Raw genomic sequence first — 26,094 nt, 5'->3', positions numbered from 1 at the left:
CAGTACTGCTCTCCAACTCTGAGGTCTATGCAGTGTCCTCTGGCTAAATTCTCCAACCGTCTCTCAAAGTGTATTATCAAAGTGGCTGCCAGCAGCTCCAGGCTTATATCTGCATCTCATCAGTCCCAACAGAAAGTAAATCCATCTTTCAAAACCATGATGATCTAGCAACCAGTCAATTTAAATAAACTATTATTCTGCAGGATATAGTTAAGGAACTATCCAAACCTATATTTTGGTGGCAAACCCTGTATAAAGGTTGGTATTTGTTTTTCTTGATGTACCACAGCTCTCAATCTGTAAATATTATCACAATTTACTCAGCTATTTAAGCTGCCAATCCTGATGGATTGGTCAGGTAATCTATTACTGATGGCTGTGGGGTTGGGGGGTTCTTAGCATGAAAAACAATCAAACCACAGCCACCTGACTAAGAACTCATACCCCGTTTAACTCTGTGATTAGTTTTTTGCATAGTGCTACTGCTCAAATTAGCTCTGAGGATTTTAACAAGAACAATAAGGAGACATCCTTTACCCCAGAGGACTGAGTCTAATATTTGGAATCCCCAGTCCCAAGTGATGAGTTCAGAAATTTGCATAAGGAAGATATATATTTTTCATGCCTCAAATCATACTTTCATATGTTGATGCCATTTTATGTGTATACAAAGCCAACTTTGGCAGCATGGACCATAGACAAAGGGAAGAGTCTGTACTAGGAATTGATTCCAGGGACCCAGCAGCTGTTATAATATTAGCTGCTGCTAAAGTAGGGGGGTTTGGGTGGGAAAAAGCCATTTAACATCTTTAAGACTGCTTACTTACTAAGTTGTAGATACTTTCTACAACCTTGTCCAGATTGCTATGCTTTTGTAATTCTATATAATCTAGTGAAGAGGAATCTCTACCTAGAAGCATCTGAGCACTAGTCTCAATCAGTTGAGGTTGCCCTAACAGAATACCATGGTTGGGTCTGGTGAGGCCCTCTTCCTGGTTTGCATACGGCTGCTGTCTTCTCATTAACACCTAGAGGGGTGGGGGCAGGAATCGCATGTCTGCTTTTATAAAGGCATCACTCCCATTATAAAGGCCTCACTCTCATGACCTAATTTAACCCTAATTACCTCCTAAAGGCTTCACCTCCAAATACTTTCAAACAGGGTATTAGGGCCTCAACATATTAGTTTTTAGGGGACTCAAACATTTAGTCCATAGCAACACTTTTTGTCTAAACATCACTATCATTATACTCATTAAAAAGTAATTATTAAGTGTGTGTTAATATTTCTCTGCCAACAAGAATTCCACAGAGGGAATTTTCCTGAGTAATTCTTAGACAGACAATGCTAATACATGTTCTAATCCTTAAAACAACTCTTCAGGGTAAGCATTATTATTCCCTCTTTGCATGTAAGAAAACTAAAGCTTAGTGAGGTTTGTAAATTACCTAAGGTTTAAAAAAAAAACAAAAAAAAACAAACCGAGTTGTTAAAGGCAAGATTTCACTCCAAAGAACCAAATCCTGCTTCTGTTCATAGAGATGAACAGGAAACTAGCCTTCTTTTGTTACCAAAAAACCCAGGTTCAGCTTGTTCCTGTATGAAAGCCAAAGTCAGAGAGACAAGGGTTGGTGGAAAGAAAAGGAAGTTTATTTAAAATGCTGGCATTCCAAGAATCTGGCAGGCTTTTTTCTCAAATGGCTATCTTTCCCTTTCCTAGAATAGCCAGATTTTATAGGCATGTTAAGAAGTGGCAGAACAGGGGAAATGGGGAGTTAGGCGATTCCTAGGAACTGATGTCCAGAAACACGCATTCAAGGGTCCAGTTGGTTCCAAGAAACTGGTATCTCAGACAGGTCATAGGGATGATTCATGAATACCATGTTTCCCCAAAAATAAGACCTGGCTGGACAATCAGCTCTAATGCATCTTTTGGAGCAAAAATTAATATAAGACCCGGTATTATATTATATTATACTATACTATACTATACTATACTATACTATACTATACTATACTATACTATACTATACTATATTACATTATATTATATTATATTATATTATATTATATTATATTATATTATAGACCCGGTCTTATAATAAAATAAGACTGGGTCTTATATTAATTTTTGCTCCAAAAGATGCATTAGAGCTGATTGTCCGACTAGATCTTATTTTCGGGAAAACACGGTATCTGGTGGAAAAATTGCAAGGGAGTTGCAGCCTGGTTATCAGTGTTCAGAGGCCTAAGGGCTGAAACAGTGTCTTTTAAGTCCACCTTCTAGTGATTAACTAGATTAATGAGGTATGTATGCAACCTTGGGAAACAGAGCACTTAAATCAAGGAGGAAGGGAAGGAAACAAAGAAGAAAAAATAAAAGTAAACTAGATTGTTAAATCTTGCAAAATATACCATCACCCTTACATTTTCTATATTACTGCTAAGTGGAGTAAACAGGACAAAGAATGCAAAAGATATTAAGGCATTCCTCCAATGAAGTATAGCAGAGTCATTAAGGGAGTGACTGCTCTGTAGCCCAACCTAGGTGCAAATTCTGTTTCTATATTTATTACTTAGGGTATTAACCATGTGTTTCTGATGTTTTGACATCTGAGACCTTGCTGACTCTGGAGAGACTGCCTTTCCTAAATTTAGCCAATTCCTAGAGATAATAAAGGACTCAGATTGGAGTACACCTTTAATCTGCAAACCAACCAATCCAGAACTCATAGCCCCAATGACCTCCTTTATGGGACTCTTATACACCAGGCCACTATACCTCTTCCCTGATAAGTCAGGGCCAGGAGCAGATAACTAGGGGGCAGTCCCTACACTATAGAGCCAGCTGAAATTGTTAAAACTAGCCAATCCTAAACCTTCTTACCCTGCTTCACCTGTTCCTTCCCCGGGGAAGCCACAATAAAGACTCTTGCCCACGTTTTTTTTCCTTTACCCTCGGCATCCAGATGAACCCTGGAGGAACCCTGGGCCTCCTGTGTGACCCGGCGTGGCCTGGTGTGGCGTGGTGTGCCTCCTCCTCTTGAGAACCGTGAGTAACAAATTATCTTTTCAATTAAAGTCATGCCCTGATCTGATGGCTTCACCATACCCGAATAAGAATGCAATCTACATTTTAAAACACGTTGGGAAATTGATTTAACCTCTCTGAGCCTAATTTTGTTTCTCTGTAAAATTGTTGATCATAAGTTTCGATATGAGAATGTGCATGAAAGGCTCAGCACAGGGCCAGGCTGTGGTAAGAATTCAACAACTGATAATATTGTTGATAGCCTTAATCAAATTATTATTATCATCACACAGTATGCTTCTGGAAAGCACGGACCAAATCTGATTCACATCTGCATCTGTAGTAGCTAGCAGAGAATAGACATTCAAAAAAAAAAAAAAGGTTCTGAATTTAAAATGCTAGGGCATTTACTCTTCTCAGAGACCCCTATGATGTTAAAAAGCTAATGGAGCCAACTGGTCTTTATCAGGAGAATGCTATAAATTATCAGCACCTTTGCATAATGGCTGAGCAAAACCCTTAGTTCTTGGGTGTATGTATTTTAATCTATTTATATTCTAGGTAAGTACCTGAACATAATAAGCATTTTACGTACAAAAAAATCAGTTCTTCCGTGTGCACTTTTCTCAGTCCTGCCCTATAAACTATTAAGAGTTTGGAATTTGGGATACGTTCTTTGAGAAAAAAACAAATTACACATTCTTTTAAAAATGAAATAAATAATAAGTGTTCTTCCCACACAGTGTCCTCTGGGGACAAATAATTGCCACATTAAGTGAGAGCGGCATGCATCCTTTATGAACAAGGTTCTTCTAAAATTATTCCATTTTACTTTTTTATTCTAATTGTGAATCCCAAAGGAATATAATAGCGCAAGACCTTGGTGAGTCATTAGAGTCCAAAGCCTTCCTGAGTGGTTCCACTCAGGAAGACTTTGGACTCAAATGACAATTAGTGAGGAATGAGAGGATCTGAATTTCCATCCCATATGTGCAGGCTCTGATCTGCCTCCAACGTGGATTCTTTGCCTGTGGTGGGGAAATGTTGCACCAAGCAGAAAGGGTAGGTGTTAAGAGCAGATGCTGTCGTGTCTGGGCAATAATTTGTTGGAAACTAAAATTCTCTATAACAATTCCCAAATTCATGGTAGCTATAGAAGAACAGAACAAAGAGAGAAGAAATGTGGTGCTGTAGAAATTTCTCAATACCTTTAGCACTGATTCTGACAAGTTCATTGCAAGGTAATGGCCACAAAAGTGCCCAGGGATTGCCTCCTCTCCTCAATCTTCTCTCTGTCTCTGTGGGTTGATGCAGGGTGGTTTAAGAGACAGCTTCAATTCTCCTCTTGCAGGTCATAGTCTCCTTTTTTTTTTTTCTCTTTTCATATGTGTTGCAACATCTCTATCTCTTATTTCACATATAAACTAGGGCAATAGTTTATGCCCTAGTTTAAACTGGACAATTTGGACCAATATCATCAGTACACATACCTTCTTATTTTATGATTTTTATAGACTTTTAAAACCATTGATGTTACACGAGTAAAATTGTTTGTTTTTTCCAATGTTGGTTAACTATTAGGGTTGGCCTGAAAATATAATCTATAAATAATATTTAAATTATCATTAATTGTGTGCTTGTGTGCTGGGTACTGTGCCAAATGTATTGCACTCATTATCTCTAATCCTTACAAAAATTCTCCAGGCTAGACATACTCATTTTGCAAATGAGGAAACTGAGACTCAATGGGTAAATTGGGCAGCAAACTTATTCAGATATAAGTAGTGGCTTAGGAACCCTACAGCTCATATATTCTTCTATATCTGGTGTTTCAAATTGCTGTCATTTTCAGTGAATTCCCAGTTTTAAAAAGCATTTATTTGGTTTTTTTTAACAGAGAAATTCACACTATTTCTGTCCTTGGGCATATAAAGAAACAAAGGATAGATTTTTCTGGTTGACCCAGATTTGTCTGATTCCATCATCTTCCTGAGGAAAGTTGATCTTTTAGGCCTTGTCCAGCTTCCAAATTGAATGTCTGACTCTAGGCTTTTTCCTTTCTTGTGTAAATGTTTCTACTCAGCTGTGAGAGTCACAGGCACATACCAGACCCCCTGCTGAGGTCACATTCACTAAACCTGGGCTAGGATGGCAGATGTTACTTGATTTCATGAAGGCTGGGAGTAGGTGGGCCTTTTTCATTCAATTTGGAGTTGAACACGCTATCATTTAGCAAGCACTGCTGGGCTGTTCATAATGCCTGGGGTCCTTCATCACTGGATATTTGTTTTGTCTTGCTAAGGTGACTTCTTCAGCCTATCACATAAAACAATAAGAATTATTAAACAGAAAGCAGCTTGAATGCTAGTAAAACAAACACTGGAATACAAGCTACATCTAAAATGTTTAATGAGTGTCACTCACTAAAGACTCATCACAGGGCTAAACAGTGAAATCACTAGAAGGGAGAGGCCCACTCCACCAGGAACTGGCAAATTAAAGGGCAGCCAGCCTCATGGTAAACTCCCTTTATCGATATCCCACATTAACCTACCGCCATTGTGGCTGTATTTTTTCCCCTTTCTCTCTTCTTCTCTCCTTTGCTTTTGCTTCTCAAGCGTTAAGTCTTAAAGAAGAGGGTTATTTTTGTTTTTGTTTTTGTTTTTCTTTCCCCCAGCCTCAACATAAACAGTCAATGCTGAGAAATTGGAAATCTCAGAACTAATGCCCTTGTGGGGACAGAGCCCCAGAAAGTAGTTTCCAGGCTCTCGGCCTCACATAGAAAGGTGCTGTCTTAGGTAGTAAATGGCCATCAACTGTGATTGGATGGCCATCAGCTGTGGCTAGTTGGCCGTCAGCTATAACCAGTGAGCCATTGGCCACTAATATAACTGCTGTGGCTACGCTAGCAGCAAATGGGGGCTAGCAAGACGATGGTGGCTGAGCTAACAAGAGCGGATTGCAGAGAGGAGTATGCCGCCAGAGAGAATATAGTGATATGACTCCCCTACTTATGGCTCCGTGGGTGTTCCTTTTTGGCCTCACCATATCCTGCGTTCTCTTGTGGGGAGCGGGAGCAGAGACCCCGCCTGGCACCCCGCACGACAGACCCTCTGTGGCCTCGGCTGTTAAATGGTGACAACAGGTTTTACCATGCTGTACCTTACAGACTTAGCGTGAGGATGTTACTTGTTTAGGACTTGGCTCCCATTATTACCTTAATACTTTTGTTGCACTTCAGAAATAGTGAAAACAACAACAACAACAACAAAGAAACAGATTGGTATGGGAAAGAGAAAATGGAAGTGTAGAACATTGCAGAGGGGGAGTTTGTGCAATGTAGCTTTGTTAGGGTTAGAATAAGAGGAAGCAAAAGTCATCCAGACACATCTCTTGTTGCATATGAGTGGCATCAAGATATCAGGTCAAAGGGGTTGCTTAGTCCTTCTAGGCTCTGAAAACGTCATCAGAAGAGAAAGCTGAGAAATCCAGGGTTAAAAGGAGCAGGTTTGAAGCATATCCCTTTGCTTACACCTAGATCTTCTCTTTTGTGCCAGGCCGAGTAGGTTTAAGTCACCTCAAACACTTTTCTTTCTCTTTTTTTTTTTTAAATTTAAAAGCACAGAAAAATACAAAAGAAAAAAATTCATATTTCCGAATTTGAACTAAACTGTTAAATGTTGTCTTATTCGCTTTGAGCCAGTTTTGCTTTTTTTTTTTTTTTTGCTTTAAAGTAAACATTTCTCAAATGTTTTTTATAAAAGAAAAATCTCTTATAGGATTTTTAAACAATTAAGCACAAATGGCATATGAAAAGATACTCCGCAATACATGACGTTGGGGAAATGCAAATTAAAACAACAGTGAGATACTACTGTACACCTATTAGAAAGGCCAAAATCCAGAACACTGACAGCACCAAATGCTGCAGAGGATGTGGAGCAACAGGAACTCTTATTCATTGCTGGTGGGAATGCAAAATGATACAGCTACTTTGGAAAATAGTTTGGCAGTTTCTCACAAAAGTAATCATGTTCTTACAATACTATCCAGCAATCCCACTCTTTGGTATTTACCCCAAGAAGTCAAAATTTTATCTTTGTGCAAAATCCTGCATAGGATTTTTCATAATTTATTTGTATTTGTCAAAACTTAGAAGCAACCAAGATGTCCTTCAGTAGGTGATGGATAAATAAACTGTGGTACATTCAGACAATGAAATGTTATTCAACACTTTTCATCATTTCTCTTTAGACATGAGCTATCAATGAAAAAACATAGAGGAAGCTTAAATGCATAGTACTACGTGACAGAGCCAATCCGAAAAGCCTGCATACTCTATGATTCCAACCATCTGACATTCTGGAAAAGGCAAAGATATGGAGATAGTAAAATGATCAATTATTGCCAGGCTTTGAGGGAAGGAAGGAATGAGTAGGTGAAGCATAGAGGATTTTTATGAAAGTGACACTACTCTGTATGATACTCTCATTATGGTTTCATGTCATTATATATCTGTCAAAACCCATAGATTATACAACTCCAAGAGTAAATCCTAATGTGAACTCTGGACTTTGAGTGATAATGATGGATCAATGAAGATTCATTGATTGTAACAAAATACGCTATGAGCTGGTGATAGTGGGGAAGGCTATATGCGTGGAGAACGGAGGATGGTTGGAGTATATAAGAACTTCGTACTTTCCATGCAATTTTGCCGTGAAGCTAGAACTCCCAAAGAACATTTTGTTTTTAAGATAAAGTGTTTAAAGAAAACGTAGGGGTCCCCTAATGAAAAGATTGTCTCAGATAAATTGAATCAAACCCTGTGTTTAGTGAGGATTTTCACCTCAAAACTCTCCTTTCTACACAGTGAATAAAATTTAAGGATAAGACATTTAGAACTCAATTTGATTTATTAATGAAAACAGCTTTAATATTACCAGATAGAGAAACACTTATGTAAACAGTGGTAGTTCTCAATCATGAGAGATCATGAAACTCTAAAGAATGTTTAAATAGTTGCAAGTGACATAGAGAAAACTATGATAAAATGTCCTGCCAAGCTGTCAGCCGTACAAAGTCTATGCTGTTCACCATTTTAACCTTCTGCCTATTAGAGTGAATATGACTACTTTCCTGCAAGAAAAGGGAGATAAGGTGGTAGATGCTCAAGTGTAGTTAATTCCAAGACATCACTTCCAAATAGAGGTCTGCATCTAAAGGACACTACCTAAAATACTACACAGATTAATTTTTTTTTTTTTTTTTTTTTTGCCTCCACAGAACTTGAAGTTTTTGAGTATTCTTAATGAATTCAGGCCATTTAAAAATCTCGAAACAAATACACATCACATTGAAATTCTACCAAGTTCTAAGCAGCTACATTCTCTTTTAGCTCAGCTCCTAATTACTATAAAATTTTGACAAGTAGCTTGCACATTTGAAATTCTGTGCTCTGCTCCTCACAGATTTCCCAAATCTTTTAATCATTTCAGTACTGCCAGCTGTGTCAGCACAGAACCTGGAAGGAGTTACCCCAGCCAGTAAGGAGTGGGGTGGCCCAGTGCTTCCTTCTTTCAAGCCTAGAGTGGCAGACAGACTAACAAGAAAGTAAAGCATAGCCACAAGGCTAAGGTGTCTTTTTCAAACACTAACTGAAATTTGATGAAAGGGGAAAATTTTCATTAAGCTGAAGAATCAGAGAAACCAAAAAAGTTTGAGACAGTTTACTTTTAGAGGAGTAAGGAAATAGTCACTTTGAAATCAAAGGATATTTAGAGTTCTGAATACATACTAAGGTATTTTTGAAGTACCTACTCTGCAAAGATTCATGTAAGATTACAAACAAGGAGAACAATGTGACATTTTTCATTTCTTAGCATTTTGTAGTTTATTCATCTGATCTTCACAATTCATGTATTGTTTGACTTATTCTCAGTGGGCCAATAGTTCACAAAAGAGGTTGTCCATTCATTTACTCATTCATTCATCAAATTAGTGTAGAATCGTTTTGCTAGGCATAGGCTAGGTATCAGGAAAAGATACATATCTCGATGCCTACTTCATTCTATTCAGTAAAATAAATCATACTAAAATGTTAATGTAGTAGTGCTTGAAATATATACAAAAAGAGTCAGCTTAAATGTTTATACCCCATCTTTTGAATTGTGGTCAGGTAAAAATAACTAAGTAGGAAACATGCTATTATGTGTAAAAACTTCAAGTTCTTCCAGCTTTTCAGGAACAGGTCAGGAAAGGGAAAGTAGAGTGTGAACATTGAGACTTGACTCTTTGTATTTGCATCCCAGCTCTGCTTCTTTTCACTGTATACTTGGCCAAATAATTTAACTCCACATACTTTAATTTCAACATCCTGATATATAAACAATAATAGCACTTAGGTAGTTTTTGCGAGGATTACGTCAAATTAAGATACATAAAGGACTTGGTATGTTGCCTGGCTCATTAAAAGTAGTATGTATGTGGAAACTATTACTGCTCAGGGTACTGCGTTTAAATGTTTGCTAAAATTCAGCCATGAAGCCATCTGTTCCTGGTTTTTACTTTGTTAATAGTTTTTTTGATTGCTAATTGAATCTATTTACTTATTACAGTTTTACTTAGATTGTCTATTTTTTCTTGCATCAGTTTTGGGAGTTTATGACTTTTCAGGAGATGTGTCTATTGCAATTAAGTTATTCAATATATTAACATATAACTCTTCATAGTATTCCTTTATATTCTTTTGTGTTCCTGTAAGATCTGTCATAATGTTTCCTCTTTCATTTCTAATTCTAGTAATTTTACTCTTCTCTGTACCCCCACCCTCTTGGTCAAAATAGAGATTTGTGAATTTTGGTGATATTTTCAATGAACTTGCTGTTGGTTTCATCGATTTTATATATTATTTGCTATTCCCTATGTGATTAATAAGTAATCCTTATTATTTACTTCCTTCTGTTTGGTTTAGGTTTATAATTCTCCTTTTCTCTCAGTTGCTAACATGGAGGGTTAGGTTATTGAGGTGGTTCTTATTTTTTAAATATAATTTCCCTCTAAGGACTGCCTTAGCTGCATCCTGTGTTAGTATATTTTCTTTATTTTTATTAGCTCAAAGTATTTTTAAATTTTCTTTATTCCTACCATATTTCCTTGAAAATAAGACTGGATTTTCATATTAATTTTTGCTCCAAAAGACATATTAGGGCTTATGTTCAGGGGGTGTCATCCTAAAAAACCATTCTAGAGCTTATTTTCCCGTTAGGTCTTATTTTTGAGGAAATATGGTATGACTCACTGGTTATTTAGGAGTATGGTTTTAATTTCCACATATTTTTGATTGCCCCAGATTCCTCTCTCTTACTTCTAAATATACGTTATGCATGTTTTATCACAAAAATCCAATAGACAAGGTAGAATGAAAAACTGAAAAACACTTTATTAATTGAAAGAAGACAACAATAATCAAATAGTAACAAGGTATACTTAAACCCTACCATAGTAATAATTACATTAAATATAAATGAACAAAATACTTTAGTTAAAAAGCAGAAGTTATCAGGCTAAATAAAAAGCAAGATATAACTTTATGATGTTTATAAGAGAGGCACTATAAATATAAAGACACTGTAAATATTTAGGTAACTTTAAATATAAAGTTTTATTAAAAGTAAAGGATGAAACATATATTTTATGGAAATCAAGTATAAGACAGCCAGTACGCCTGCATTAATATCGAATGAACTAGACTTGAAGAAAAGGAGTATAACCACAGAAAAAGAGGGCCATTTCATAATTATAAAAGGAAAAAAAAATTCTGTATATACCATGTTTTCCCGAAAATAAGACCTAGCTGGGCTTCTTGGTAAGAGCTACAAAGTGGTCTGTGTTTGGTTGTCACTTGTGCTGTGTTGGAGGTATTTGGGAGAGGCTATGGTGTGAACAGAGGTCAGCTCCCATTTGTGTCAGTTTTGGGACCCTTTGGTGTGAGGCACCATGGTGTGAGCTGAGGTCAGCTGCCACTTTTGCTGGGTTTGTAATTGCTTAGTTGAAGCTACATTACAGGGCAAGCCTGGCTGCCACTTATTCTAGGCTTGGAGCCAACTGATGTGATACTATGAGAATTCAGACTGGTTGTCACTTGTGCTGGGCTTGGCGCCACTTAACAAGAGCTACAAGGTTTGTCAAGGCCGGCTGCTTCTTTTTAGGGTTTGTGGCCCTTTGAGATATTTTGGGAAAGTGCAGCACAAGCCAAAACAGGTTGCTTGTGTGGAAGAGCCTCAGAAGTGTCTTAGGCTAGTTGGTTGAGTTGGGTGGGACTGGGTCTCAGGGAATCACCAGGGCAGAGTGAACAGGTTAATAGAGAGCTTAGATTGGCTCTTGCGCTATGCTCACTGGGTGGGAGGAGAGTCCCACAAAGGAACAGTGGTGCCTGCCAATGCTTCCATCCTGGAGATTGTTGCACCAACTCCTGCTTCTCTAGCCCTCGCCATGACATTAGTCAATTCCTCCCCATATGATCCTGGTGCTTTTCGAGGTGTTGCCTTTGTGCTGGAACTTAGAGTAAGTGAGCTTGTGAGCAAATGATTCTATGCCCTGGCCCTTTGAGACCTGCAGTGCCTCAGTCTCTAGCAGCCCTTTATCTTTCTCGGACACAGTCCCTGCTGTTTTTCACAGCTGGGTGTTATGGGGACTCCTCTTTTGTCACTGAAGCCAGGGTTGGGGAGCCCAGTGTGGAGCTGGGACACCTTGCTCTTCAGAGGAACCTCTGCAGCTGAGATATTTCTCCTGATTCTTAATCACCACACTGGTTTTTGGACCTGCCTGTTCTGCATATCTGCCCCACTTATCAGTCCTAATATGGCTTTTTCTTTATATTCTTAGTTACAGAAATTCTGTTCAGCGAGTCTTCAGGTTGTTCTTAATGATGATTTTTCTATAATTTAGTTGCAATTTTGATATGGTTGTGGGAGGGGGCAAGCACAGGGTTTACCTGCTCCGCCATCTTACCCACTAGTTTGAAAAGCATTAATAATGAAAATATTAAGGCAAAATCTCACACATAGTGGTTGCATCATGTATGGTTGCAAATCTCTCAAGAAGTTTTCCCTATAAGGTATGAAAAGGGATGAAGAGAGATGCTGACACATTGCTGAACATAATGGATATTCAATGAATCTTTGCCTAGGAAGAGGGAGAGGGGGGATGAATGGAGAGATAAGTTATTGATTAATAGTAGGGGACAGCAACAAAAGCACAGAATAGACAATCTTAGGAAAAGCAAGTGACCAAAAGGGATAGCTAATAGCTTTCTATATCCAGAAGTCATATTCTTCTTTAAATATCTGGAATTTGTTGGGCTTTAAATTTAACAATGTTGTCTCTCTTAATTTTACTCACCTTCTGTGGTGATGAATAACCTTTTCTATTGCCCCTATGTTAGACTTCTCAGACCAAATTTGGCTGCAGTATCCAATAAACCCCCAAATCTCAGTGACTTCAACAGAATTTTAGTTTTCACTTGTGTTGCATGCCCACCATGGATTACATGCAAATTATTTTCATTCTGGGACACAGGATGAAGGACCAATCCCTATTTGGGACACTTCCAGTCTCATGGTGAGGATAAAGGGAACAGTGATAGAAGGACACAATGGCTGCTAAAGTTTCTACTCATCAATGGCACATGCCATTTTTGCTCACTTTTTATTAGTCAAAACAAGTAAACAAGTTATGTTTAAAATTAAAATTACTAAGTTTGAGTATATAATTTTTCCATAGGAAAGGGTACAGATTATTTTGCATTATAATATAGTCTCCATTCTTTCCTCCTCTTTAAAACAAAATCTTATGGATTGTAATTTTGATATGGTTGTGGGAGGAGGTGAGCTGTGGAAATAAATTCATATTTTACTCTGATTTTAGTTAGTAGCAGATTCCAGTATTCTTTTATTATGTCAGGTATAGCCTAAACAAACAAGAACTACCTCAAGTGGTCTAGCTGATGCATCTAGATATATAAAAGCTTGAACATTGGCCATTGTTATGCTATCAAACTATCTTTAGCTGACCCAGATTCTTACAATACCAAAAGATTTAGATAACTATTGAAAGCTAATTCTAAGGAGACTTTTTGAAGTCTAAAACATGTAAGAGTTAGAAAAAGAATTAACTTTAGAGGGGAATTGAGAAAACTAACCTTGTCAGCTCAGCAGGATTACTGCTGACATCTACTGGATGGAACATTAAGCAGAAAATTTAGTCAGCTTGTGAGAACTGTTCTGATTGGCATGTGTTACTTTAAAAAGTTTTCCAAGTTAGCCTGCCACAGTTTCATGGATGCTGATAGATTACATGAGACTCCTAGTTAATTCAGAAAATGACCGTTTATGATAGAGAAATAGCAGTAGTTAGGGTAGCTAGAGTAGCAGCATGTTTTTGTTTGTTTGTTTAATTTTTTTCAGTGTGTCTCCAAGTCCCAATTTCCACAAAGCTATGTGAAGAGGGCCAGAAAGGACTCATACATACTATGGGTTTTGTTAGAGGAGAGGAACTCTGTGATTAGAACCCTAATATTTCATAAGAGGCAATACGTATGCCTATCCTTTGCTCTAGAGGGAAATGTTATCTTCATTATATTTGACAGTAAATGTATTTGCCCTTTGTTCTGGAGGGAAACATTATGTTCTGAGGTTCTCTATATAAACATTCTTAAAAAGATAGTTCAAAATAAAGGGCAATAACTGCTTTCTTTAAATGACATACAAAAACATGAGAGATCCCTGGAATATTGTCTCCTAACAATATCTTTCCCTCATTGATACTCTGTCTTGACTTCTGGTGAATTTCCCCATGAGTATGTCACTCTATTAGCCACTATCATTAATTTGAACAACATGGGTTGGGACTAAGACCATCAATTTATTTCATATATTATTTATAAAATTGCCAAGCAGCAGGAGGACGATCTGCAGTATTGACCATTCCCCTCAGAAAAATGTATAAATTCCATAAACTATCAGTGTCTACAATAGAAACACAGGTAATTTTCTTCTTAAATTTCTGCATTGACCTTTTTACTTGGTTCAAAATCTTAATTGAGTTAAAATAAGATATATCAGTAATTGCATAGTTGCTATTTTGTCCCATAAGAAAGAAGTCTAGGGCAATTTTATCACATATCACAACTCTGGCCGTTGAGTTGTTGCTGATCTGACTATATTCCATAGCTGAGGTGGTGCTATCGATCATGTCAGCTATGTTTGGGGCTAATTTCATACCATGTTTTCTAACTGGATGACTCCCATTGTGGTAGTAATTACCCACAGGATATGCATAAATAATCAGTGGTTTATCTCTGCAGGAATCTCCTCTGAGTAACTAAGGGTGACCAAATTTTAGAGACATTTCCACAGTCATATGAGGGCTACATGATCCTACTGGTAGTGTTTTCTTAAATACTTGAAGGTCTTCAAAGTTCAATTCAGCATGCTTTCAGATTTACACTCAAGTTAGTACCTGGCTTACACAAAAGAAACAAATATACATGCTAGTCTTGGGAATAAAGCATTGTTTACAATTGTCGGCACCCCCAAAGTAGGACCTTCACTGGTCAGGGACATAGGTTGACAAAGCTTCTAAGATGGTCTCCTGTCTGTGGGCCAGCAGTCCTTAGGTTCTGCAATCCAGGTAAAACAATTGAGTCAAGTCCTTGTTTTGGAGGATCTGCTTGAGGGGAGTCCATCTAGCCTGTCCGGTTTATCTATGCTCCTATTTGGGTGAAATTAGTCTATCTTATGGGACTGAGCAAAGGGGTGGAGAAGACATCCAAATATGTTGACAGATGTTCTACATGGGAAGTACAGGAGATGCTTTTTCCAGTAGATTTCTCATTAAGGTTAAGAGGGAATAATGATCACATCATGGTCACAATTTAGGGACACCAGTCCCTAAATTGAACTTAAAGTGCTTACAACATTTTAGTAGAGAAAAATCAAGGAATTTTCCTTTACGAAAATGGTTCTAGGGACGATTCTGGAAAACAAAGATTATTAATGCACCCATGTACCCCTACCTCCACACCCCTTCTGGTGTCTGAGGTGTTCCTTCCCCTGGTACCAGGATGTTCTCGCCACTGCCACAAAATTAGTGTGCCCCATTTCAATATCAGTAACTTCACCATTTTCACAATCCTTCTCTACTCTTTTCAGACAAAATATCAGGTATGAGAGGAAAAGGCATTTTTACAAAACGTGGAAACCCAATTTGTTCTCCAATTTAAGTTCCCCCATTTGGCTTGCATAGGCCATTGTAGCAGGACTCGGTGAGCATTATAGTCAGCCAGGAGATCATTATCCTATGATCTAAGATCATGTCAATCTAATGAGAGAACCCATGTGGCTAAAACAGAATTAAGTTAATATCCTTTATGCCCCCTTTTGGCTCGGCTGCCATCCAAAGGATATACCAAGTAAGCTAGCCTGAATTTTCCGTTAGGCGATAGTAGGAAGCTTCATGTCCAGGGATGGTGAGGGAGAAATTCTAATTTTTCAAAATGGGTCTATATAACCTCCCCTTCCTTTAATCTTGATCATTACCCAAGAAGCAGTCATAAGGAGTTGATCCCTTTTTTCTTCTTTTTTTGACAGTTGAATTCTGTGACCAAACTCCCTCACTACGGTTTGTGGATCAAGAGGGAGTGAGAAAGGTAGAGTCAAAAATTGTTCATCAATTTTTGAAGAGACTGTTTCAATGCACAATGTCAAGTATATGTGGTTGGAAGGGAATATGGAAATTCCATCAAATACCATGATAGTCAAATCATTAGTAAGTGACTTTTGTGATTAAAAAATACTTACCAGACTGCAAGTGGTTTGGAAGGCCAAACATATGACAAGGATTGGTTTCAAGTGCTATAACTGTGGCCAGATACAGCTGATCATATAGGAACACAATAACAAGAAAAGATGTGAAGAATGATGAAGCACCACTCTTAGCCTTAAGAGGGAGTCAAAGGTTTTATCTAGTCAATCTACAAGGGTGAGTGAGAGCCATGCTTTGTCAGACATTGTCCCCCCACCACAAGAAAAATGAGTCAAATTTTGCCATGAGTCATTAGTCTGGCAAGTATGGTAACCTCTGCGTTAGAAATCTAGAATCCCTTATATTGTGTCCAGCCTACAATAGTAGTGGATGCATTGCCCTATCTGATATGATGATGAATCTAGATAGCAGTGATGGCAATTTGTACACTGCAAGCTTGAGTAGTCAGTCTCATCAGAGAATGGACCCTGACCATGGACATCTACCTGAGTAAGTAAGATGGCTCCATTAATGGCCATAATTTGCTTTTACAGTTTATGGCCCAAAAAAGTTTTACTTTAATCTGCCAGTCTGTAGTGTACCAAGTGGTAGACCAAACAGCTAGGCCATTATCAAGAGCCCAACAGCCAGTAAAAATATAAGAAGTTTCACTAAGGGGAGTATTATACACAGAACAGAGCAATCACATCCATTTTGGTTCTTCATAGGTAGTGCTGAGACAGAATAGCTGCAGCAGCCCAGTGGGCCCCATCATATTAAAGGCACACAGGCCCAGACAGGGTATTAAAATAATAATTGAGCCAGCATCTTTGCTTATATAGTGGAGTAGAGGATAAAGATTCCCCCAAAGCGATAGTTGTAAGTTTTAATGTAAAGCCAAGATGGCTGCTCCGGGCCAGGCTGGCTGTGTTCTTAAATATACCAGTTCCATTTGACAAGTGAGGCCTGATGGGCCTTTTACACCTTGTTAGCCACTGAGTCTAAACTGACTCATGCCAAAAATATCAGACCGGAGTCATAAAGCCTCCATGAGTCTAGAATTTAGTGTCAACAATAACCTGATAGCAAGCCAATAATTGCTTTTCTATAGGTGTGCACATGGTAGCCATGTAAAGGAGGGAGAAAGTCCAAACCCAAGGGAGTGCCTCCAGATGGAGGCTGTCTCTCTTTGTAATAACTCTGTACAGTGCAAGGTGGGTACTAGACTAGTCGGGATCACTTCTTAAATTATATAAATGTCTAACCGCTATGCTGTACACAATATATAAAATAATACTGAATGCCAGTTGTAATTGAGAAATTAAAAAGGGGAAAATGTGAAGGGGAATAAGAGGTTCAAATTTGCAGGTATAAAACAAGTAAGTCATGGGGATGTAATGTACGGCATAGGGAATATAGTCCGTAATATTGTGATGATCACTTCTTTAGGTCTATAAATGTTGAATTACTATTGTGTACACCTGTAACTAATATAGTATTGTAGGTTAGCTATTTTTAATAAAAATCTTTTAAAAAGTATATATTTTTTCTCTTAATTTTTTATAAATGACATATATTTAAAGCAAATTTTTAGCACTATGTAGTATGTGCATAATGTTTATAGATGCAAAACATGACATTAACACAAAACGCAGGTTGTTCAATGGAAATATTCTATTGTTGCAAATTTCCTATTTTTACACAAAATAATAAATATTAATTAGATTTTGATAATTTACAATTCATATGATGATCCTTAGAACAACCACTCAAGAAAATATTGCAAGGAAATAGAGCAAAATGCCAAACGAGGAATCAAAATAGGATGCTAAAAATATATTTATTTAATCAAAAAGTAGAAAAGAAGCAATGGAGTATCCAAAAAAATACCAGATTAGGCAAATAGAAAACAAATACCAAAAGGCAGATGTAATGTACATACATATTAATATAACAATAGACTATAGACTCCAGTTAAAAGGCAAAAATTATTAGTGTAGCCAGATGATACATCGGCCAGTGAGCTGCGCTCTGAACAACTAGATCGAAGATGACAAGTGGCAGCTGAGCTTCCAGAGGGGCGACCAGATGGCTCAGTTGGTTAGAGCACTAGCTCTCAACAACAAGGTTGCCGGTTCAATTCCCACATGGGATGGTGGCCTGCATCCCCTGCAACTAAAATTGAAAACAGCAACTAGACTTGCAGCTGAGCTATGCCCTGCACAACTAGATTGAAGGACAACAACTTGATGTGGAGCTGATGGGCCCTGGAAAAACACACTGTTCCCCAGTATTCCCCAATTTAAAAAATAATAATAATAAAAAAAGAAAAGGCAGAAATTATTGGACTGGATAAAAAGTAAGACCCAACTATTGTGAATTCTCAGAGATGCATTTTAAATATAAAGCCAGAGTAATTTGTACTTGATATACTTTTAGACAATAGGCACACTATGTTCTAAACTTAAGTCTTAAATTAGTCTGCAAGTATTTACAGATAAAAAGTATAGAGACTGAGATGGGGTCAGACTAGAGTTTATTATTGTTGTTTGTATTATAATTACTGTTATTATCACAAGAGTGCAGTCCTAACTCTTAAAGAGTAAAGAATGAAAATCTGAAAGACATTTTAAAAGAAGAAAAACGTGTAACTGGTGACAAATTGGATAGAAAATGGGGTGAAAAAACAAAATGATTTTGGACGTTTTGTATAGGCATTTTGAAAATAACATTTTATTGAGCAACCCTTTTTTGTTAATTCAGTGATTGTCAAAAAAGAAGCAAATATAATTTTGTGTATTTGATTTCCTTTTGTTTTTTCTTCACATTTGTCCTCAATTAGTGACTAATGAGTTCCAGAATGTGAAGAAAGCTGCTACCATCCAGGGCATAAATTGTGAGAAATAGTAGAACCCAAGAAGTTTATGAGAAAAGAGAACTTGAGTTTCTATCAATTTTGTTAATAAAATTTTTTTCCACTCATATTTTCTCAGCTAATTTTCCTCTTCTGGTACTATGAAAATGCTCAGTTGTCTTTTCCTCCTTATTAATCTCACTAGTTCTTACATGTGATCTTATATGTAATAGAAAAGCTCACCTTGCTGAGAAAGTAAAACCCTATGTACATAATTAAGTTTTAATACAAAGAACCCACAGTATGTTTGCCAACTCAATTCAATTTACAGATATACAGAGGTTACCACATCATGAATATCCAGAGTAAATTCCTCGCAAATAAACACATTAAATTTCAGTGTTTATAACTTATAAATTAATAATACCTAAAATCAAAGTTTGATTTTTCCATGAATCGAAGTGTTCATCCTAAAAATCACTCTTGGATTCTGTCTGGAGGGTCAGCTTGATTGGAGAGCATATTGTCTTCATTAGCTTTTTTTTTTGCCAAGACTCATGGGGATGTTTTCTGAACTTAATCTCAATGGTTCCCCAATGTTTAGATTAGCTTTATAAGCTAGTAGCAGGAAAAGAAATAGCCTCATGGGGTTAATATCCCCCCAAAAAAACATTAAGAATCCAAATAAGTCCCTGTTCTGAGGAGATAAGATATGAATAAATGAGTAGAACGCTGAATGTAGATTGAACAAGAGACATCAAGTACACAAAAGACTATTCTGGGAAGGAAACTACCTACTATTCTCCATTTGAATAGACTCAATTTTAGACATTGATGTAGTGATTTACTAGCGCAAACACTGCAAGGTTGATAAGAGTTATTGTAGCTCATGAAAGTACATATTGTAAGTCTCAAAACATATATTACATTATAAGGCTAGCTGAGAGAGCATTATGTAAAGTAATTCTATAATTATCCTCCCTTCTTAATCTTGCTAAAGCAAAGTGACTTCATGTTCAATGGGAAATTGTGGGGGGTGGGAGATGAAGGTAAGGGGGATCAAATATATGGTGATGGAAGGAGAACTGACTCTGGGTGGTGAACTCACAATGGGATTTATAGATGATGTAATACAGAATTGTACACCTGAAATCGATGTAATTTTACTAACAATTGTCACTCCAATAAATTTAAAAAATAAATTAAAAAAAATATTTGGAAGGTAAGTTTGTTTTCAGAGGGTTAAAAATTAGTCTTGGATAAAATACATATTTTTGGAATACTTATTGATTTTGTTTCTTGGGCTATATTGTTTTGCATCTGGGTGGAGTCTACAAGTACAGAATTAAACCTCATTTTTAGGACTATATTCTGTATATGCAGCTGCTTACCTGTTTAATCCACTCAGGGTACCAGAACCTTGACTCTAATTTTATAAGATAGTTTTCATTCATCCCCTAACAAAACATGGAGGGCTCTTGGGGAATATATAACAGGACAAAAGAAAGACAATGTGAAGTATACAACATTTTAGTACACACATATAATGAACTATAAAGTAACTTAATGGCTTTTGATGTCTATTTGCAGTTTTAATTACCATAGAGCTGATAATAATCATCTCTAAAATGTGGTAAGGGATTGCTTCTGATCTTCTGTGAGCTCTCTTTGGGTGTGTTCTGATACCTGCTGCTTTCTTTGGATTCTAATGACTTGTTTCTAATTTGCTAATGGGAAGCCTTCATCAATGGATTTCATAGAAGCTGTATTTTACTGCCATAGGTTCTGCTCAATGCTAGCTTCCTATTTTTCATATTATCAAAAATAGCTGTGGGTTCTTGAAAGACTCTATTCTGCGTGAGGCTTGTGGCTATACTCCGTCATCGGTGTCTTACTATTACCCTGGGTGCTGCTGAGATGGGAAGGGCATTTAAAAACCACTTCAGTGAAAAAAGTCATTTTCTGCTCGGAAACTACATAGGAAATGTTCTTTAATTCAGCTTAAGCTAATGTAATATGGTCATTCACAATTAGGAAGTTCTTTTTTTGGTGGACACTGGGAAGTCTCTAGTAGTTCAGAGATAGTTGAGAGCTAGGGGCATCCCCCTTACATTCTCCCAAACAGGTAGTAGGTTACAATGAAAACAAATTCTGCTATATATATCAGGATTATTAGCAAGCATGCACAAAAATAATCATAGAGCATGTTCAGGAATATTGATGTGGTCCCAGCTCTCTGTCCATTTCATTGTTCCAACATCACCATACATGATCACTAGAGACAAAAATGCCATCATTCTAGAGGCAGCATTGACTTAATGTTACAAGTTGGAGCAGATGTCAACATTTTCTGATAGGTGGTTGTCATGGTTAACTTTATGTGTCAACTTTACCGGACTCAGGGTGCCCAGATAACTGGTCCAACATTATTCTAAGTGTTTCTCTGAGGGTGTTTTTGGATGAGTTTAATGTTTAACTCAATAGATTGACTTAAGCAGATTGCTCTCCTTAATGTGGGTGGGTCTCATGCCATCAGTTGAAGACCTGAATGGAACAAAATGGCTGACCTTCCCTCAAATAAGAGGGAATTCTTATTAACTGCTTAATTGCCTCTGAGCTGAGACATAGGTTATATCCTGACTTAGGACTCGAACTGAGACATCAATTCTTCCTGGGTCTCAGGCTTGCTGGCCTTCAGACTAGAACTTGCAGCATTGCTTCTCCTGGGTCTCTAGCTTGCTTCTTGCAGATCTTAGGTCTTTTCAGCCTCTGTAATTGCTTTAGCCAATTCCTCATAATAATTATATATCATAACCTCCTATTGGTTCTATTTCTCTGGAGAATGTTAATGCAGTGGTAAAATACAGGTCTAATTTGGGAATCCTAAATCTATGGCAAAGTTCTGTATGGTTTAACCTATTGGGTTTCCCAATTCTTATTCTCTGCTCTTACAAAAGTGTTGGAATGGGACAGGTTGCATGATCAATAACTCTCCTCCACACCCATCTTAAATGCCACTCAGTTCACTGATGAAAGTGCATTTTATCATCCAGTATGTTAACTTTTAAGGACTCTGTTGATTGGATATAAAGACAGTTAAAGCTTCTGGACTGGAGGCTTATAAGACTATAGGCTGGTGTATTCCCAGTAAAGGAACTTTAAATGTTCACTCAGTGACCCTAGGTTATAGATTAAAAATAACACACACGTATATTGTTTGTGCTGAAATATTTTAAAATCAAGTACAGACAATATAACAAAACAGACTCCTAACTGCGCGTACATGGGCAGCAAAACCCTTTCTACATAAGCCAGTAACTTGAAGACTGTTTCATTATTCTATGTCCTATATTATGGGGCTTTCCAAGAAAGAGAATGTTTCACATTTTGGGCAAGATTTAAGATTCAAGCACTATTATCAATACTTCAAAGAGCATTTAGAGACAGGTGTCTTTGTGACATTCTTACATGCTTGTATGCAGAATCTCAACTCACAAGCATTTCTGAAGATATACCATTTCATTGTCCAAGTATAAATGCATCTTGCATTTCCTAGAAGCACATTTCATGGCTTCTGGGTTCTCTTGAATATGTAAATTCACAGACACAAAATGCATTTACTCCGTATTATCCCAGTCTCTCACTTGGACAACCCAAGTATTCATATTTATTCCTTTGGGTGAGAAAATAATATATAATGCTCAATCTCTTTCATTGTGTAAAAAAAATACCCCAGAGGATGGGGCTGGTGGTGCTCATTGTGTCTGTGAAACCCTACCTTACAGATGGGATCATCCTGGGACTAAAACCTCTTCCCTTTTGATAATTAGCCTTTGCATTTTAACAGAGCCACTACAGGTCGTTTTCCAATGTTGGCTCAGGTTAGCAGTGCCAATCAGGACACTTAATTTGATTATTGCTAACCCCTCGCTAACTGTGCTGGTTTTCAGCCTCAAATGTCATGGCCAATTTAAATTCCAAAATGAAAGAAAAAGACTGCTTCAAGCCAGAGACTATTTTCAAATGAAGTATCTCTCCTATCAGTTTGGCAGACAACCTAAGATACAAATTAAGGGAACTTCTGAGTCTAACTTGTGTGCTTTTGGGGGAACACTTCCTCTTGAATCCTTCCCGAGTCACATCAGGCCATCAGGAAAGCTTCGGGTCCTTTTAAATTTTAAGATGTAATAGCAATAATATACTTCTTAATTAAATAAGCTTACAGCTCATTATTTGGGCCATTTCACCTGGATACAGCCTGAAATGGAATCATTGGGCACCTGATCCCTAGGTTCAGTCTACTCATATGCCAGAAGTTTTCAAAATTCCTTAGTAACAGGCCAATTAGCTAAAAGCAACAGATCAATCAGTTATTTTGACTGAAGTACCCTGTTATCTGATTGAATTTAGCAGCCTCTTGGCTTAAAACAAGTAACCTAGCGATAAATCTTCTAGTATGTTAGAATCTACTGGTAATCTCTTCGGCCTCATTGAATAGATTGCTATAGCACTTTCCAGATTTGATGAGACAAACAGTGGGAGAGGAAACATAGTGATTTTATGATTAATTTTGCTCTTGTATCTTTCTTCCTTTCTCCAGAGTCATTTTGGAAGCCCTTGCCAAGTCTAGAGAGACTACTTCAGGCTATGAATGACAGATGGTTTTGTTTTGGCAAGTTTTAGTTTTGCTCTTGGGGCCTGAATGCCTGGAGGATATGGGAAGAAAAGGGTTGCATCTTCAGACTGCTTTCACTCTCAGTCAGAAAATGCATCTTGAAGCAAGATTTTCTTTTTTTTCTTCTCTGAGGCAGGGAGATGAGCATATTGGAAGTTTGGGTAACAGGGAAGAAATCAGAGGCAGAAGACAAAGAACACAGTGGCCTGGGTGACACCCCAGTGACACCCTAAAATGACATGGCTGAGTTGGTTAGCAGAGATTAGGGTGCTTGTATGCACAGGGTGCTTGTATAGGGTGATGGGCCTGTTTAATAATCAGATCAGTAACTGCCTGTGCACAGCGATAAGGAAATGCAAATGCCCCAGGGTTAAGGAGAAAATAATGCACTGTCTTCAACTGACAAGTTCTAATTGTCCTGTAGGGCTGGAAAGGATCAGCCTTCTAAGGAGTACACTTCTAAAAATATGAAGCAGAAACCTCAGGCCTTTCAGGCTGCTTAGAAAAATCTGTGCCCTTTCAGTATCTCTCATTTAAAGGAGCACTCAGCCTTGCAAGCACTTCACTGGTGTTAAAGTGACTGAGGAGGAGGAGCTGAACGAACGGGAATGTAACAGGCTGAATTTGCAGGTCAGCATTTTGGAAGCCACAGTTGAGACTAGTTTGGTTTTTTTCTTAAAGCGGTATTGGTAACTGTTCAGAAGAGAGTTAGGGTGTTGTGCGGGGGACCCTGCTCGCTGCGCCATTTGTCATGCAGGGAGGCCTGCAGGGTCTCTGGTCCTGCTCCCCATACAAGAACGCAGGATATGGTGAGGCCAAAAAGGAACACCCACGGAGCCATAGGTAGGGGAGTCATACCACTATATTCTCTCTGGCGGCACTATACTCTCACTGGAGGCTGGATCCACACTGTCCGCAAACCGCCATCCACACTTGCCAGCCCAGCCGCCATCTTCTTGCTAGCCCCCTTTCTTCTCTCTCTCTTCTTCTCTGCTAGCGTAGCCACAGCAGTTATATTAGTGGCCAATGGCTCACTGGTTACAGCTGATGGCCAACTAGCCACAGCTGATGGCCATACAATCACAGTTGATGGCCATTTACTACCTGAGCCAGGCACCTATCTATGTGAGGCCGAGAGCCTGGAAACTACTTTCTGGGGCTCTGCCCCCACAGGTGTCATAGAGTAACAGTCTGGCTCTGTCACCCACTGTGTGATCTTGAGTAACTTAGTTATTCTGCCTTGGTTTACTTAACCTATAAAATGAGGGGACTAATGTTACTGAAAGGATAAATGGAATGATGGGTATGGAGATCTTAGACCAGCCCTTGGCACAGACTGATTGAGCAACAAATGTTTGTTATAATTTCTTGTGCCTCCCACATCCTGGTATGTGCCTAGGCTGAAAGAAAAACCTTCAGAATTCTGTGCTTTCTCTTGACAATGAGAATGTGCATGACGGAGAGGTCCTTTTGTCCCTTTATAAGTGAGGGATTTGCATGGTGATTACAGGAAGGAAGATGACAGAAACCTCCAGGGAATGGTGACACCCACGGATGTCTATTCAGAGGAGAATGACAGGCTCCCACACAGATAGGATTCAGGAATTATTGCTGTTTTTGTCTTCTCTTTCTGTATTTAACTGAAGCAACAAAGCTTCTTAATGTCCACTCTTGACATTTTCATCACATGCCTTTAGCGATTTCCAGGTGTCACAACAGGATAACTTGGTGGTGCTCAGGTATTTCCAAGAATCTGTTGGAAAATAGCTTTTGTCAGAAAGAGACCAAGCACCTCACATAGCTAAACTGCTAAAGGTATTGTGAGGGATCTAAATCTTTTGCTAGTTAATGAAGTAGCAGTCTTCTACCCATAGCTTACATCACCTTGTCGGCCCTGTTTGCTTTTGCCCATTTCCCCTTCAGAATGCAAGGCTGTCAGAACTGAGCTTTATTTCTTTTTGTTGAGGCACCTGTTTTATATCCATTTACTGTGTGGTTATGTCAAGAAAACCACATTTGCTGTCATGAAATGAGCCTAAGGTAATAAACCATGAACTATCTTTAAAACCTGGAAAGGATTTTGAAGTTATAAATAAGTTATAAAATAATTGGCAAGCACTGTTATTTCCCCACCGGATTTACCTAAAGAGACTATTTTATAGCAAGATTGATTTATTACTTAAATTATTGTAAAGATGGCGCATGGCTATGTCAATTTTCATTTACTTTCAAATTGGGAGAAAAGTGAGGGTAGAAGGTGTGGGGAAAATATCTAAAGCAACTTCAATGAAGAATTAGAGATCTAATTTTAATGTGACCAAGCACTTTCATGATTTCACATTATGTTTAACATGAGTATAAGAGATGGGAAAATCGGCTTTAAATATGGTATGGAATAAAATGTTAAAACTTTATGCACACACATTGACATTTTATATAAGCAAGTATATGCTATGAAAATCTTTGGGATCAAAGATGTATCAAGACAGCCTTTTTTTTTTCCTGCCAGTAATGTGTTTTTACCATTTTGTAACAAAAACGCTCTCTAAAGAACACTGACCAGTACATACCATGTATGTGTGTCTATACATGTGTATATGTATATATAGGTATATGTGTGTATACATAAATATGTGTGTGCATACATATATATGTGTGTATGCACACACATATTTATATATACACACATACACATGTATGCATATATGTGTGTGTATATATATATTTAT

The 26,094-nt window shown here is 37.8% G+C and overlaps 1 long non-coding RNA gene across 1 annotated transcript in view; it reads left to right on the top strand.

The window, feature by feature from the left end:
* Positions 1 to 26,094, top strand: part of LOC109458701 (uncharacterized) — a 256,457-nt gene that overhangs the window by 160,200 nt on the left and 70,163 nt on the right. The window contains exon 3 of the long non-coding RNA XR_012497479.2: positions 2,971 to 3,053. This is a non-coding gene — a long non-coding RNA (uncharacterized LOC109458701). The remainder of the gene's footprint in view (positions 1 to 2,970; positions 3,054 to 26,094) is intronic.

The sequence above is a fragment of the Rhinolophus sinicus genome, chromosome 17, assembly GCF_057876585.1.
Source record: "Rhinolophus sinicus isolate RSI-liver-muscle chromosome 17, RSI-T2T, whole genome shotgun sequence".
In the NCBI taxonomy this organism is placed as follows: domain Eukaryota; kingdom Metazoa; phylum Chordata; class Mammalia; order Chiroptera; family Rhinolophidae; genus Rhinolophus; species Rhinolophus sinicus.
This window is presented reverse-complemented; position numbering and strand designations above follow the sequence as displayed.